The sequence below is a fragment of the Triticum dicoccoides genome, chromosome 4A (assembly GCF_002162155.2).
Source record: "Triticum dicoccoides isolate Atlit2015 ecotype Zavitan chromosome 4A, WEW_v2.0, whole genome shotgun sequence".
Lineage (NCBI taxonomy): Eukaryota > Viridiplantae > Streptophyta > Magnoliopsida > Poales > Poaceae > Triticum > Triticum dicoccoides.
Window position 1 is genome coordinate 9,734,134 of NC_041386.1, and position 16,205 is coordinate 9,750,338.

A 16,205-nucleotide genomic window follows, 5' to 3' on the forward strand; every position below is an offset into this window, starting at 1 on the left:
TCCCTCTCTATTTGCCTCTTTTATCCGCTTGCTTTTTGTTTGCTCGTGTGTTAGATTGCTTGTTTGTCGCGATGGCTCAAGATACTACTAAATTATGTGACTTCACCAATACCAATAATAATGATTTCCTTAGCACTCTGATTGCTCCTCTTACTGATGTTGAATCTTGTGAAATTAATACTGCTTTGTTGAATCTTGTTATGAAAGATCAATTCGCCCTCCTTCCTAGTGAAGATGCCGCTACTCATCTGAATAGCTTCGTCAATTTATGTGATATGCAAAAGAAAAAGGATGTCAATAATGATGTCGTTAAATTGAAGCTATTTCCTTTTTCGCTTAGAGATCATGCTAAAGCTTGGTTTTCGTCTTTGCCTAAGAATAATATTGATTCATGGAACAAGTGCAAAGATGCTTTTATTTCTAAGTACTTTCCTCCCACTAAGATCATCTCTCTTAGAAACGATATAATGAACTTTAAACAACTTGATCATGATCAGGTTGCACAAGCTTGGGAGAGAATTAAATTAATGATACGTAATTGCCCTACTCATGGTTTGAATTTGTGGATGATTATACAAAAATTTTATGCCGGATTGAATTTTGCTTCTAGAAATCTTTTAGATTCGGCCGCGGGAGGCACTTTTATGGAAATCACTTTAGGAGATGTTACTAAACTCCTAGATAATATTATGGTTAATTATTCTCAATGGCATACTGAAAGAACTTCTAATAAAAATGTGCATGCGATAGAAGAAATTAATGTGTTGAGTGAAAAGATGGATGAACTTATGAAATTATTTGCTACTAAGAGTGTTTCTTCTGATCCTAATGATATGCCTTTGTCTACTTTGATTGAGAATAACAATGAATCTATGGATGTGAATTTTGTTGGTAGGAATAATTTTGGTAACAACGCTTATAGAGGGAATTTTAATCCTAGGCCATATCCTAGTAATCCTTCTAATAATTATGGGAATTCCTACAATAACCCTTATGGAAATTATAATAAGATACCCTCTGATTTTGAATCTAATATTAAAGAATTTATTTCTTCGCAAAAGAATTTTAATGCTATGACCGAAGAAATATTGCTTAAGATTGATGATTTGGCTAGGAACGTTGATAGAATTGCTCTTGATGTTGATTCTTTGAAACTTAGATCTATTCCACCTAAGCATGATATCAATGAGTCTCTAAAAGCCATGAGAATTTCAATTGATGAGTGTAAGGAAGGAACCGCTAGGATGCGTGCTTCCAAAGATGCCTTTATTAAAGCGTGTTCTTCCAATTCCTATGAAAATCAAGATGAAGATCTAAAAGTTATTGATGTGTCTCCAATTAAATCTTTATTTTGCAATATGAATCTTGATGAAACTGAATATGATCTTCCTTTACCTAGAAGGCGTTCTAAAAATTCGGAGTATTTAGATTGAATGACAAAATAGATGAAAGTGTGATTGAAAGAAATAAAAATCTAGATGTTGCTAAACCCACTATATTGGATTTCAAGGAATTTAATTATGAAAGTTGCTCTTTAATTGATTGTATTTCTTTGTTGCAATCCGTGCTAAATTCTCCACATGCTTATAGTCGAAATAAAGCCTTCACCGAACATATTGTTGATGCCTTGATGCAATCTTATGAAGAAAAACTTGAGTTGAAAGTTTCTATCCCTAGAAAACTGTATGATGAGTGGGAACCAACTATTAAAATTAAAATTAAAGATCATGAGTTTTATGCTTTGTGTGACTTGGGTGCTAGTGTCTCTACTATTCCCAAGACTTTGTGTGATTTACTAGATTTCCGTAATATTGATGATTGCTCTCTAAACTTGCATCTTGCGGATTCCACTATTAAGAAACCTATGGGAAGAATTAATGATGTTCTTATTGTTGCAAATAGGAATTATGTGCCCGTAGATTTCATTGTTCTTGATATAGATTGCAATCCTTCTTGCCCTATTATTCTTGGCAGACCTTTCCTTAGAACGGTTGGTGCGATTCTTGATATGAAGGAAGGGAATATTAGATTTTAATTTCCATTAAAAAAGGGCATGGAACACTTTCCAAGAAAGAAAATAAAATTACCATATGAAACCATCATGAGAGCCACTTATAGATTGCCTACCAAAGATGGCAATACCTAGATCTATCCTTGCTCGTTATGCCTAGCTAGGGGCGTTAAACGATAGCGCTTGTTGGGAGGCAACCCAATTTTATTTTTATTCCTTGCTTTTTGCTCCTGTTAAGTAATAAATAAATTATTTAGGCTCTGTTTTGGTTATGTTTTTTGTGTTTAATTAGTGTTTGTGCCAAGTAGAACCGTTGGGAAGACTTGGGGAAAGTCTTGTTGAACTTGCTGTAAAAAGCAGAAACTTTAGCGCTCACGAGAACTGCTTTCATTTTTATTTGAAGAGTGATATTTAGTTAATTCTTTTTGCACATGATTAACATATAAATTCCTCACGTCCAGAAATTTATTTTAGAATTTTTGGGGTTCCAGATCTTTCGCTAGCTACATATTACTACAGACTGTTCTGTTTTTGACAGATTCTGTTTTTCGTGTGTTGTTTGCTTATTTTGATGAATCTATAGCTAGTAAAATAATTTATAATCCATAGAGAAGTTGGAATACAGTAGGTTTAACACCAATATAAATAAATAATGAGTTCATTACAGTACCTTGAAGTGGTCTTCTGTTTTCTTTCGCTAACGGAGCTCACGAGTTTTCTATTTTGAGTTTTGTGTTGTGAAGTTTTCAAGTTTTGGGTGAATTCTTTTGATGCATCATGGAACAAGGAGTGGCAAGAGCCTAAGCTTGGGGATGCCCATGGAACCCCCAAGATAATCCAAGGACACCAAAAAGTCAAAGCTTGGGGATGCCCCGGAAGGCATCCCCTCTTTTCGTCCACTTCCATCGGTAATTTACTTGGAGCTATATTTTTATTCACCAACATGATATGTGTTTTGCTTGGAGCGTCTTGTATTATTTGTGTCTTTGTTTGCTAGTATACCACAATCATCCTTGCTCTACACACCTTTTGAGAGAGCGATACATGAATTAAAATTTGATAGAATGCTCTATGTGCTTCACTTATATCCTATGAGCTAGACAATTTTTCTCTATGTGCTTCACTTAGATCTTTTAGAGCATGGTGGTAGATTCGTTTTAAGGAAACTATTGATCTCGCATGCTTCACTTAAATTAATTTGAGAGTCTCTTAATAGCATGGTAATTTGCCTAATAATAATATTCTTGGTATTCAAGATTTGTGAAACTTTATTTTGAGTGTGTTGAATACTAAGAAAAGATTGAAGCATGATAATTGTTTTGAGATATGGAGGTGATGATATTAAAGTCATGCTAGTTGAGTAGTTGTGAATTTAAAGAATACTTGTGTTGAAGTTTGTGATTCCCGCAGCATGCACGTATGTTGAACCGTTATGTGATGAAGTCGGAGCATGATTTATTTATTGATTGTCTTCCTTATGAGTGGCGGTCGGGGACGAGCGATGGTCTTTTCCTATCAATCTATCCCCCTAGGAGCATGCGCGCAGTAATTTGCTTTGATAACTTCTAGATTTTTGCAATAAGTATATGAGTTCTTTATGACTAATGTTGAGTCCATGGATCATACGCACTCTCACCCTTCCACCTTTGCTAGCCTCTCTAATACCGCGCACCTTTCGCTGGTATCATACACCTACCATATACCTTCCTCAAAACAGCCACCATACCTACCTATTATGACATTTCCATAGCCATTCCGAGATATATTGCCATGCAACTTTCCACCGTTCCGTTTATTATGACACACTCCATCATTGTCATATTGCATATCCCGGTACACCGCCGGAGGCATTCATATAGAGTCATATTTTGTTCTAAGTATCGACTTGTAATTGATGAGTTGTAAGGAAAATAAAAAGTGTGATGATCATCATTATTAGAGCATTGTCCTAGTGAGGAAAGAATGATGGAGACTATGATTCCCCCACAAGTCGGGATGAGACTCCGGACGAAAATTAAAAAAAATATAAAAGAGGCCAAAGAAGCCCAAAAAAAGAGAAAGGCCATAAAAAAGAGAAAGGCCATACATATAAAAAAGTGAGAGAAAAAGAGAGAAGGGACAATGTTACTATCCTTTTACCACACTTGTGCTTCAAAGTAGCACCATGATCTTCATAGTAGAGAGTCTCTCATATTATCACTTTCATATACTAGTGGGAATCTTTCATTATAGAACTTGGCTTGTATATTCCAATGATGGGCTTCCTCAAATTGCCCTAGGTCTTCATGAGCAAGCAAGTTGGATGCACACCCCCTTAGTTTCTTTTTGAGCTTTCATATACTTATAGCTCTAGTGCATCCGTTGCATGGCAATCCCTACTCACTCACATTGATATCTATTGATGGGCATCTCCATAGCCCGTTGATACGCCTAGTTGATGTGAGACTATCTTCTCCTTTTTGTCTTCTCCACAACCACCATTCTATTCCACCTATAGTGCTATATCCATGGCTCACGCTCATGTATTGCGTGAAGATTAAAAAAGTTAGAGTATGAAAAAGTTAGAGTATGATTTAAATACTTTGTGTGGGGAAGATGGAGCATAGCCAGACTATATAATTTTGTAGGGATAACTTTCTTTGGCCATGTTATTTTGAGAAGACATAATTGCTTTGTTAGTATGCTTGAAGTATTATTATTTTCTATGTCAATATAAACCTTTTTCTTGAATCTTTCTAATCTGAATATTCATACCACAATTAAGAAGGTTTGCATTGAAATTATGCCAAGTAGCACTCCGCATCAAAAATTCTCTTTTTATCATTTACCTACTCAAGGACGAGTAGGAATTAAGCATGGGGATGCCAGATACGTCTCCAACGTATCTATAATTTTTGATTGCTCCATGCTATATTATCTACTATTTTAGACTATATTGGGATTTATTTTCCACTTTTATATTATTTTTGGGACTAACCTATTAACCGAAGACCCAGCCCAGAATTGCTGTTTTTTGCCTATTTCAGTGTTTCGGATAAACGGAATATCAAACGGAGTCCAAACGGAATAAAATCTTCGGGAACGTGATTTTCTGGCCAAACGTGATCCAGGAGACTTGGACCCTGCTCCAAGGAACAAAAGAGGCGGTCACGAGGGTGGGGGGCGCCCCCCTAGGGCGCGCCCCCTGCCTCGTGGGCCCCTTGTTGCTCCTCCGGCGTACTTCTTCCTCCTATATATACACACGTACCCCCAAACGATCAGAACAGGAGCCAAAAACCTAATTCCACTGCCGCAACTTTCTGTATCCACGAGATCCCATCTTGGGGCCTGTCCCGGAGCTCCGCCGGAAGAGGGCCATCATCACGGAGGGCTTCTACATCATCATAGCCCCTCCGATGAAGTGTGAGTAGTTTACCTCAGACCTTCGGGTCCATAGTTAGTAGCTAGATGGCTTCTTCTCTCTCTTTGAATCTCAATACAAAGTTCTCCCCCTCTCTTGTGGAGATCTATTCGATGTAATCTTCTTTTTGCGGTGTGTTTGTTGAGACCGATGAATTGTGGGTTTATGATCAAGTCTATTTATGAATAATATTTGAATCTTCTCTGAATTCTTTTATGTATGATTGGTTATCTTTGCAAGTCTCTTCGAATTATCCGTTTGGTTTGGCCAACTAGATTGGTAGTTCTTGCCATGGGAGAAGTGCTTAGCTTTGGGTTCGATCTTGCGGTGTCCTTACCCAGTGACAGAAGGGGCAGCAAGGCACGTATTGTATCGTTGCCATCGAGGATAACAAGATGGGGTTTATTTCATATTGCATGAATTTATCTCTCTACATCATGTCATCTTGCTTAAGGCGTTACTCTATTTTTAACTTAATACTCTAGATGCATGCTGGATAGCGGTCGATGAGTGGAGTAATAGTAGTAGATGCAAAATCGTTTCGGTCTACTTGTCACAGACGTGATGCCTATATACATGATCATGCCTAGATATTCTCATAATTATGCTCAATTCTATCAATTGCTCAACAGTAATTTGTTCACCCACCGTAGAATACTTATGCTCTTGAGAGAAGCCACTAGTGAAACCTATGGCCCCCGGGTCTATTCTCATCATATCAATCTCCATCACTTTTATATTGTTTTGCTTTTTACTTTTCCTTTACTTTTTACTTTGCATCTTTATACCAAAAATACCAAAAATATTCTATCTATCAGATCTCACTCTCGTTAGTGACTGTGAAGGGCTTGACAACCCCTAATCGCGTTGGTTGCGAGTAGCTATCGTTTTGTGCAAGTACGAGGGACTTGAGCGTGGGATCCTACTGGATTGATACCTTGGTTCTCAAAAACTGAGGGAAATACTTACGCTACTCTACTGCATCATCCCTTCCTCTTCAGGGAAAACCAATGCAAGCTCAAGACGTAGCAAGCAGCAGCAGCAACAGCGGTAGGAGCAACAGCTAGCGGCAGTAGGAAACAGCAGTAGCAGCGCCTAGCAGAACAGCAGAGCAGCGGCAGGCAAGGAAACCAGTAGCAGCCAGCGGCAGCAGCAGACGCACGCGGCAAAAGGAGCACGAGGACACGGGGAGGGGGTCTGGTGGTGGCTACAGTCTCCTGGGTTGTACAATCATCCAACACACACCACTTCAATCATTTACAAACCTTCTCAACCTAAGAACCAACAGCAGCTCACCTTGCCTCATGTTGAGTCTCAAGGAGGGTGTCAAGGAGGCGAGGCACCCCAATTGCAACAGGGTGAATCAGAGGCAACCCATCTTAACTCGACGTCCTGGTCCTCCTTCAGGCAACCGTCAACGGAGTGAGCAGAAAGTAAAAAGTAGGAAGATGGACAAACCAATAAATGTTCCTTTTGATGAAAATGCCCATTCTTCTTTTAGTTCATTGTACCTTGCATCTTGTCAGTTCACTGAAAATTAAAGCGAACATTAAAAAGGAAAAGGTTGAGAAAAGCGGTCCTCACCGAAGTACAAAATATAAAGTAAACATGAATACAATGTATTTTATATTTGATTGACTCTCAAACACATGCTGTTATTAAAGTAAAACAATAGAAAGGACGTGTAGTTTTCGAACACATTCAGATTCAGAATAGATCAAATTGGTGGAATTGATTCATCATGGTATTGAGGCACATGTATCTTCTAACTACAGAACAGTTTACTTAGAAAATGCTCTTTCAACAAAATGATTAATGGATCATCAGATGGACTGGTTGTTAGCATGATGTGTCATCTCGAATGTGAATGAAAGAGTAAACTATTTTTCAAGATTGTTCACCTAAATTTAGGAGAAGTGCAATATAAATCAAGGCATCTTCAGATGCCTAATTGGATGAATATGTTCCTACGACCAAGGAAATAACAATAATATAACTAATATGATATATGCATACTCCTATCTAGGTATCTAAGTTCCTGCAGGAATAGAAACTATCAAAATTCATATCGACTATTTTAAATGTCTGAGAACCCCTGCCATAAGCACAGAATAGTTAGACCAAGCATTTTAAAGGAATGAAATAGCAATTGGAATAGTAGATCTAACTGACGACATGGCTAGAATAATCACAGAGCGAGCAAGTTCTTGATAGGCCATCATGGTCATGTAGTTGTAATCTACAACGACAAACCCATACAATTGTTGCAGGTATCTATTTACCTGGAAAGCAGCACCCTCCTAAACAATCAACAATGCCAAAATTCATCATGTCATCCAAAAATATATACATACATACATACATACATACATACATACATACATACATACATACATACATACATACATACATACATACATACATACATACCCGCACCTAAACTCCAAAGGGCCATAATACGACCTATCTACATAAGAAGCTAGAAACCCCAAGAGCAGAACAACCTCAAACATTTGTGCTAGATTCGATGAGTCTGGAATATCCTGACACCAACCAGATCTGAATCTCAAGCATATGTGATGGTTGGGACGTTCTCCCAAGAACTATAATATTGGTCTCTCGCTAACCGGTAAAGTGGATGACGTGGCCAACACACCCAACCGGAAGACCTATTATTGTAGTATCTTGTTTGAAGAAGTTGGCCACCTCCTCATAAGGATCTCGTAGAATTTATTCCAATAGTAGTTCCTTATGGATTTTCGAGTTCCCGAAGTCTGACCTTTTACTTGATGTCCTAGATACCAAACTATATCAATAAATGGGTTATGCTAGCACATCAAGGAGAACATTAGAAGTAGAGTGCTAAATGTCTCTCGGTCGATCATCCAGATTTTGATTCCTTGGCCTCGCTAAGGTGAAATTGGAGAAGGTGTTATCTCCCTTTACATCTGCATCATCCATCACTATTCTTCATGGTAGTATGTTGTGTTGCCAGGATCCTTGACACGGATATTGGTAAAACTTGATGATTATGGAAATGCTCAAGTTCTTGAGAGCACGCGCAAGCACTAGGATTATCGTCGGCATTAATTGGGATCTCCTCTCAGTTTCTTTGATTATGCCATAACCTTCCTAACAGTGGAATCACTCTCTAATGTTGAGTTTCTCCCTAGTTACTAGAATCATTCCCAGCATTTGCATTTTGTTCCTAGCTTGCACCGCCATTCTGCCATTCAACCTTGGACTACCCTTCTTGGTAATTCCTGGTCAGGACCACCTTCAAAAGTGGTCCTACCATGGGTCCCATCCATTTCTGATGATAAGCAAAAATCATTCCTTGCGTTGTCTTCAACAAGGTAGTGCACATCATCCATTCAAATCCGGATATGCCATTCCTTTGAACTCCGCCAAATGATCGATTGTGATTGCCTTAGGCTGGTATAAAGAGTTTCAATGATCTAGATATCAAAAGTAATTCTTTTTGCCATTTAAGGGAATAACCCTATGAGTCACCTTCCCCAAGGTGCCCCGTTATGGGATCATGGCAATTATTTCCTCACCACCTTGACACCATCCACGATCTCTCTAAGCGTGGGATTGTTGCCCACCAAATCAAACCTCGTCGTTTGTTCTTCCATCCCTCTCGATGTGTTTTGTGTCTCAACTCGAGATGTTTCAACATCTCATTCCGTGAGTTGATCATGATTTGCTTGATCTTCGAGAAGATCAATCATGTAGAGTTTCCTCCCGTCGTCATCGTGTTGAATGAAGATCTCGAAAACAAAGACGTCAAGATCAATGTGATGCAATATATCGATATCTTCGAGAAGGGCAGTTGGATTGAGAAGACTGTGATAGTTTTGTGACCCCTCTGTCTTCTTACTTCATTTCTTGAATCTCAGGATGAGATTCTTGTTTTAGTGGGGGTGAGTTGTCACATACCTAGTTCTAGTATGCTCTGAGCTAGCTAGTCATGTGTTGCATCATGTTTAAATTCTTATGAATTTGAATTGGGGACTGTTGAAACCCTAGCACAGATGAATCCAACTAGGTTCAAATAACAAAATCATTTTCAATGAACCCAAAATTCCTTTGGAAAAGTTCATCATTTTTGAATTGGTTTAGAACCTCTGCCAAAAATGGTGCACATTTTCCTAGGTCAATTATTTTCAGGGTTTTTAATTGCTATAAATAATTAAAATGTCCAAATAATTCATAAAGTATTTGAATTAGATTTTTGAATGAATTCATAAAGTATTTGAATTTGGGCATTTAATTGCTATAAATAATTAAAATGCCCAAATAATTCTGAAAGTGGTTGAGGGCTATTGGAAATATTTTCAAAAGTCCCCACAATTATTTTCAGGGTTTTTGAAAATGCCTTTGCATTTTATTTAAGTCAAAACAATTATAGAAAAATAGAAAACAGAACAGAAAAATAAAACAGAAAACAAACTTACCTGTAGCCTACCTCGGCCCAGTTACTATGAAGCCCAGCCCACGCAGCCATCTGCCAGTCGTCGTCCTCCTCTTGACAGAAGGATGCGAGGGCGTGTGCCCACCGCGCGCCGGCACGCGCCGACCACCTCCTGCTTACCTGCTCGCCGCTGGAGGAACCCGAGGGCGCCACGCACTCCCCTCGACCCCTTGCACCTCTCCCCTCTCTCCCAGGACTCCATCTCCCTCCTCTGCTCGCTTCCGCAGCGCCACCGAGTGCTGCCGTCGCCGCCGCTCGTCATTGCCGCGTCCACCGGCCCTCCCTCGCCCATCCAGCGTGTCTAGAAGAACCGCCGCGGTCCGCTACATCGTCTCACCTGAGCCCCGAGCGCTCGCGCGCCTCGACGCGACCACCCCGACCTCGTCTTCGTCATTCGGCCGCCGAGATCGCCGGCGACCTCCCGTCCTCATCAGCCCCTCCCCGAGCTCACCGACTCGCTCGTTGTGTTTTACGTGAGCTTCTGATCATCCTCCCCCTCTCCGTTCTCTCTCTTGCACTCTGTAGCCGCCACGCCCCTCTCGCCCGACTGCGCCGCCGCCTGCACTCGCCGCCGACATGACTCCGGCGACCATTTGGTCCGGGCGTCATGTCCAACACACTCGCTGCCTTGCGTAGCCGCTGTAGGGGTCACGCACGCGCTTCCACGGCCACTGCTTCTGCATCACCGTGCTCACCCGAACGCCGCCGCCGCCCCGAGCTCGTTTCCGGCGAGCTCCGGCCGTCCCCGCTGCCACCACATGCCGCGTTGGATGCGGGTGAGCTCCAGCTCTGCACAGCTGCCCTCGGCTGCTCGTTTGGGCGCCGGGGAAGCGATCCCGACGCGCTCCGCCGCGTCTGGACTCGCCGGCGGCTAAACGCCGGCGACCGCTGACCCGTTGACCGGCGTGGGTTGACCCCACTGCCCTGTTTGACCTCCCCCTCTCTCTCACTGACTTGCGGGCCCCGCCCAACTAATTACCCTAGTTAGCACTAATTAACTAGTTAGGTTAGTTACTACAGTCACTGACTAGTGGGCCCTGCCTAGTTAGTCAGGGCTAACTAACTTAGTTAGTTGACTGGGTCACTCACTAGTGGGTCCCACTAGTCAGGTTTGACCTGGTCGATGCCTATTGACTGCCGACGTCACCCTGACGCAGTGCTGACGCAATAATGTAATTTCTGGATTAAAAACAATTCTAGAAATTCCTAAAATTGCTTTAAACTTCCAAAAATCATAGAAATTCAACCGTAGCTCAGAATAAAATAAATTATATATGAAAAATTATCAGAAAAATCCAATCTATCCATCTGTACCATTTTCATGCATGTTAGAACAACTTAAGGCCACTGTTTAGGACAAATCAAATGAATGGTATTTAAATAACCACATGTGGAGTTTGAATTTGAACTTTGGGTTCAAACCAACTTCATTTAATTGTGTTGCTAGTTGCATTAGCTCAATCAACAACATATTTCCATGTCATTGTCATGCATCATGTTGTGCATTGCATTGATTGTGTTCCTTCTCTGTTGTCGGTGGTTGTCCCCTCTCAATAGACTTTGTACCGACGCTGTGATCGTTGACACTGATGAAGACCCAATGATATCTTTAGAAGTGCCAGGCAAGAAAAACCCCCTTGTTCATTCCGATATACTCCCACTCTCTCGCTCCTGCTCTCTTTTACTGCATTAGGACAACAACGATTCAATTGTATCATGCTGCGGTAGCTGAACCCCTTCCTCTGCATGACCTGTCATTGCCACAGTAAATAGATGAAACCCACTAGCATGAGTAGGAGTTGTTTGAGCCCTGATGTGCCTACTCATTCATGCTTGTTTGTCATGCCTGATGTTGCATAGAGTTGTGTCGGGTTTGATTCATCGGGAATGAATTGGAATGGTGATGAACATGTCCTACTGTGTGTGAGCTAAGTGTGTGAACACGATTTGGTAAAGGTAGCTGCCGGGGGACTAATCCACGAGCACCTATGGGACCGGCGGACCGAGTCCCTTTCGGTTCGGCGGGGGCGAGGGTCGCACGAAGAGCGGATCGAGGCGAAGCACACGAGCAGTTTACCCAGGTTCGGGCCGCACGGTTGCGTAAAACCCTACTCCTGCTTTGTGGTTTGTATTGAGTTCTTGCTCGGGAGCGCGGGGTGCTACAGTACACCCCAGCAGCTAACGAGACTGAGCCTCAGTGTTCCCTTCCTCCTTCTCCTACATTGCGCATGGGCCTCCTTTTATATGCTCAAGGGGTCACCGACAGGTGGCAACGTAGACAGGGGTAAAAATGGAAAGGTGTTGCGGTTGGTACAGCTACCCGCTACAGTGTATTATACCTAACCCTGACGGCAGGGGACAAGGGCATTAAATGCCCGTCTGCGTCGCCTAAATAGTGCAAAAGGGACCGTCAGGGACGCCACCGCTCGCCATGATGGCAATCTTGTCAGCGCCGCTTGCCACCGCGCACCGCTGGCTGCACAGCCTCCCGCCACGTACGCCTGGAAGGGTCCCAGAGCGACACATTGGTGGAAGTGCTGGAGTGCGGGCAACGGAGTGGTGGCTTGCCGCGGCAAGCGCCTTGCCGCGGTTGTTGTCTTGTCGCGTCCGGGAGCTTGTCGCTCACCGGGCCTTGCCGGGACGCGTGGCGCATCGCGGCAAGTTCCTTGAGATGCCTTGGTTGGCCTTCCCGGCAAGCTCCTCTTGCCGGGGTCTTGTCTCCTTGGTTGGATACTTTGTTCTTGAATGGCTCCAAAGGAACCACGGAGGATCTTGGTGGTCACCCGGCAAGCCTTGCCGCGGGATGCTGCGACCGCCCGTGCACAAGTTCGGGATACTAGGGTACCCCTACTCTAGTACACCGATAGGAGCCCCCGGGCCTGGGCCATACACGGTGCCGAGCTCTGTTGGGCCAGGCCCAAAACAGGGCACGGGCACGCGCGGCCTGGGTTACGCCGCATCTCTCCCCGTATCCACCGCGCCCTCCCCGAACGGCACGCGTTGAATGCGGCGTCGTGGGAGAGATCGTGCGTGGTTTCTTTATTCGGAAAAGCAGGGGAAACAGGGGTAGTTCGCCCATTCGCCGGTTGCTACTCCAATCTCGGAAATCTCCGTCGGCCCCTCGTCTTTCCAAAGCTGAAAGATAGCAGCGCCCCGCCTCCCATCGCCACCAGCACCACCAACGCCGTCGACCTCCTCCACCACTTCCGCCATGGCTCCGAGAGCCGACAAGGGGAAGGTTGTGAAGTCGACCGAGGCGCAGCGGCTTGCGGCGCTGCAAAAGGAGCGGGCAATCTTCCCCCCCAAGCTCGCTGCGAGGGAGCTGAGGGAGAATTACTACCTCTTCTGGTCGACGAAGACGCGAGTGCATCCGCGCACGAAGGTACTTCCAGCCGCCGCTTGGAAAATGGCTCCAAGCGGATATCCCTTCTTCGCCTTGTTCTTCTAATGCGGGCTCTGCCCGCCTTTCTTTGAGTTTTTCTGTGATATTATGAACACCTACGGGTTCCACCTCCTTGACTTCACCCCCAATGCCGTTCTGACCATGGCAGTTTTCGCACATCTCTGTGAAAACTTTGTCGGAGTCCATCCCAATGTAGCCCTTTTTCGCCATTCTTTATGCCCCGAGTAGAGAGAGGAGAGCCTTTATCCGGTGGAATCGCCTGGATCTCAAGGGCCGGCAAGAAGGACACTTATCTGGAGGGAGAGTTCCGCGGCAAGTGGGAGGAATGGAGAGCAGACTGGTGCTGGATTGACGAGGAGAACCTGCAGCCGTTTACCGCCCGGTGCCAGGCCCCAGTACCACGCGGCAGCGATTGGAGTGACGTGGCCCCGGAAGACAATAGGCTGAAGATTGCCGTCACCCGGATCCTACGCCTCAGGCTTGCCGGGCTCACTGTAGGCGCTGTTGGCGCAGATTTTCTTCGTCGCCGCATCGCCCCCTTCCAGGAACGGGGGAGACCCGCCTGGGAATTCAAGAATGCGGCTCATGAGGCTGCGTCCGGGCCTCAACTTCAACTTCACTATTCTGGAGCTTAACGCAATGCTCCAGGAGCTGTTCAAGTATGACCCTCAACATCCCGAAGTGTTCAGGTTGCCGCAGGGTGTCGTTCCGCTGTGCAACAACTCCGCGCTCGACCGCATCTGTGACACTCCAAAACTTTTATTTTTGTTTTCAGCAAAAACTTTGTTGGTTTTTGAAAATAGGCCATTTAAATTTTTTCCAGAAAACCTTCCTCTTAAAAACTTCTTTGGCAAGGATTTTTATTTTTGTATCTTCTTCAAACTATGGTGTTTGATCATTTAAAACTCTTTCTCTGATGGTTCCCTCCTCAAAGTATATTTTTGGAAATTATTCTTTTTCTTATAAAAAGAACTCTGTGAATTTTGAGGTTTTTCTTATCTTGAAACCACCCATGGTTTTGCCATGTCTCCTATAGTAAATCTTCTCAAAATCCCTCCCTCCACCTTTGAACAATCTAAATTCTCTGTCTCAACAATTCCAAACAAGTTTTGGATTTTATTTCAATTATTTTATCTCTCAAATCATTTCTGCCAATTATTTTGAGCCTGAGTGATTTTCAAAGCAAGTACCCTAATGCCTTTGGTCCTTGAGCCCAAACCAACTCCCCTGGATAGTCCTTAGTACCCACAACCTAGAACCATCTTGATAAACTCTTCTTCTTTTCAAAATTTTCAAATTTCACTCACTGCAAGTTTGGACCAAATTTGACAAATTTGGTGAAATTCATATCTACACTTCTCCAAAAATTCCACAAAAATTCAGGCAGTCTCCTGGTGCAATGAGAGGCCACTCCACCAAAAATCAGCTCAAGGAAAAATCCCTACATGCCAGAATCATTCTGTCGAACACCTTGCATGCACTGTTTCTGTTCATCTTCAGTTAAGTTCAGAGTTTCAGTGTCGATCTTCGTCAGAAATTCAGTCACATGCTCACAGTGTACTTGGCACGTTGCTCATGGCCTAGCTTGCTTGTCCGGAGCCTCACACGCGCGCTTGGCACATTCCTGGCGTCGGTGGCACCCTGGCCCGCCTGCGCCGGCGTGTCTTGCGGCGGCCGAACCACCATAGCGGCCGACAGGGAGCAGAACGGCGGCATAACGCCGTTCGGCGCCGCCCAAACCCCCTGGTGGCTCCGCGTGGCCATTCCCTCGCCAGCGCATGCATGCAGCATCGTCGCCGTGGCGCGGCACGCACAGAGCGCACTCCCTGCTGCTGACGGGCCCGCGCCGCCCCGTTCCGTCGAGCTCCCCCTAAGCAACCAAATCCCGCTGCGATTAGCACCTAAATGGAACCAGGGAACATCCACGACGACGCTCAACCTCTGAACCTTCCCGACCAAGCACTGCACCGCCGTAATCCATCGCCGGAGAACTCCGTTCACGGCCACCGCCTCGGATCGCCTATAAAAGGGGACCCCGAGCTCACCCTCGAGCACGCACCACCACTGCACCTCACCAATGCCCCGCAAGGCCACTAGGAGGACCTCGAGGAGGTCTCCTCCCCCGATCCGGCCGCCCCGTTCCGCCTCGGCCTCCGTCTCGATTCACTACGGTGAGGCCATCCCCGGCACCCAAACCTCGTCAGTAGCCTCCTCGAGCAACCAGAGAGCTAACCCCCACTCCAATTTGATCTTCACAGCTCTCTCCGATGAGGTCCACAACCGCCCGAACCACCGTCCACCGGAGCAAGGGCCGCCGTCGACGTGGTGCTCGCCGGCGACCACCACCACCTCCCACCGACGCGGAATGGCGCCCTGAACACGGAGGTACTCTCCGATCTCCCTGCCTCGCCGTGGATCGCCGCCGGCGACCACCGCGGCTCTCGGGCACCGTCGAGCTCTGCCGCCCCGTTTGAAAATTCAAACCTGACGGGCGGGACCCGCCTGTCAACCTCTCTGTCCTTTCTAATCGAACCGTTTTCTGAAAGCGTCTTCTGCCAAATGCGTTTTCCCGCTGGGCCGGCGTATTCTTTATCGAATCGTTTTCTGTTTTTATAAGTTAGCCCCTGGGAACTTTCTGGTTCATTACAGATGAGTCCCTGGGCTAAAACCCTTATAACTTTTTAACAGAAAAGTATTTTTGATTGATTCTTTTTCTGTCCTCCTTAAAATTTTGTCTAGTTTTTTTATCAGATTTATTTGAAAAATATTTGGAGAAATTTTTGTGCACCTCACGGTATTCACGATAGCGCGTATATTTTGTTTATACCATAGATACCTAAGGAGGTGACGGGACCGCGAACTTCACCGAGCTAGGCTCCGACTACTCTGAACCAGGCAAGCATGTTTGAAATTT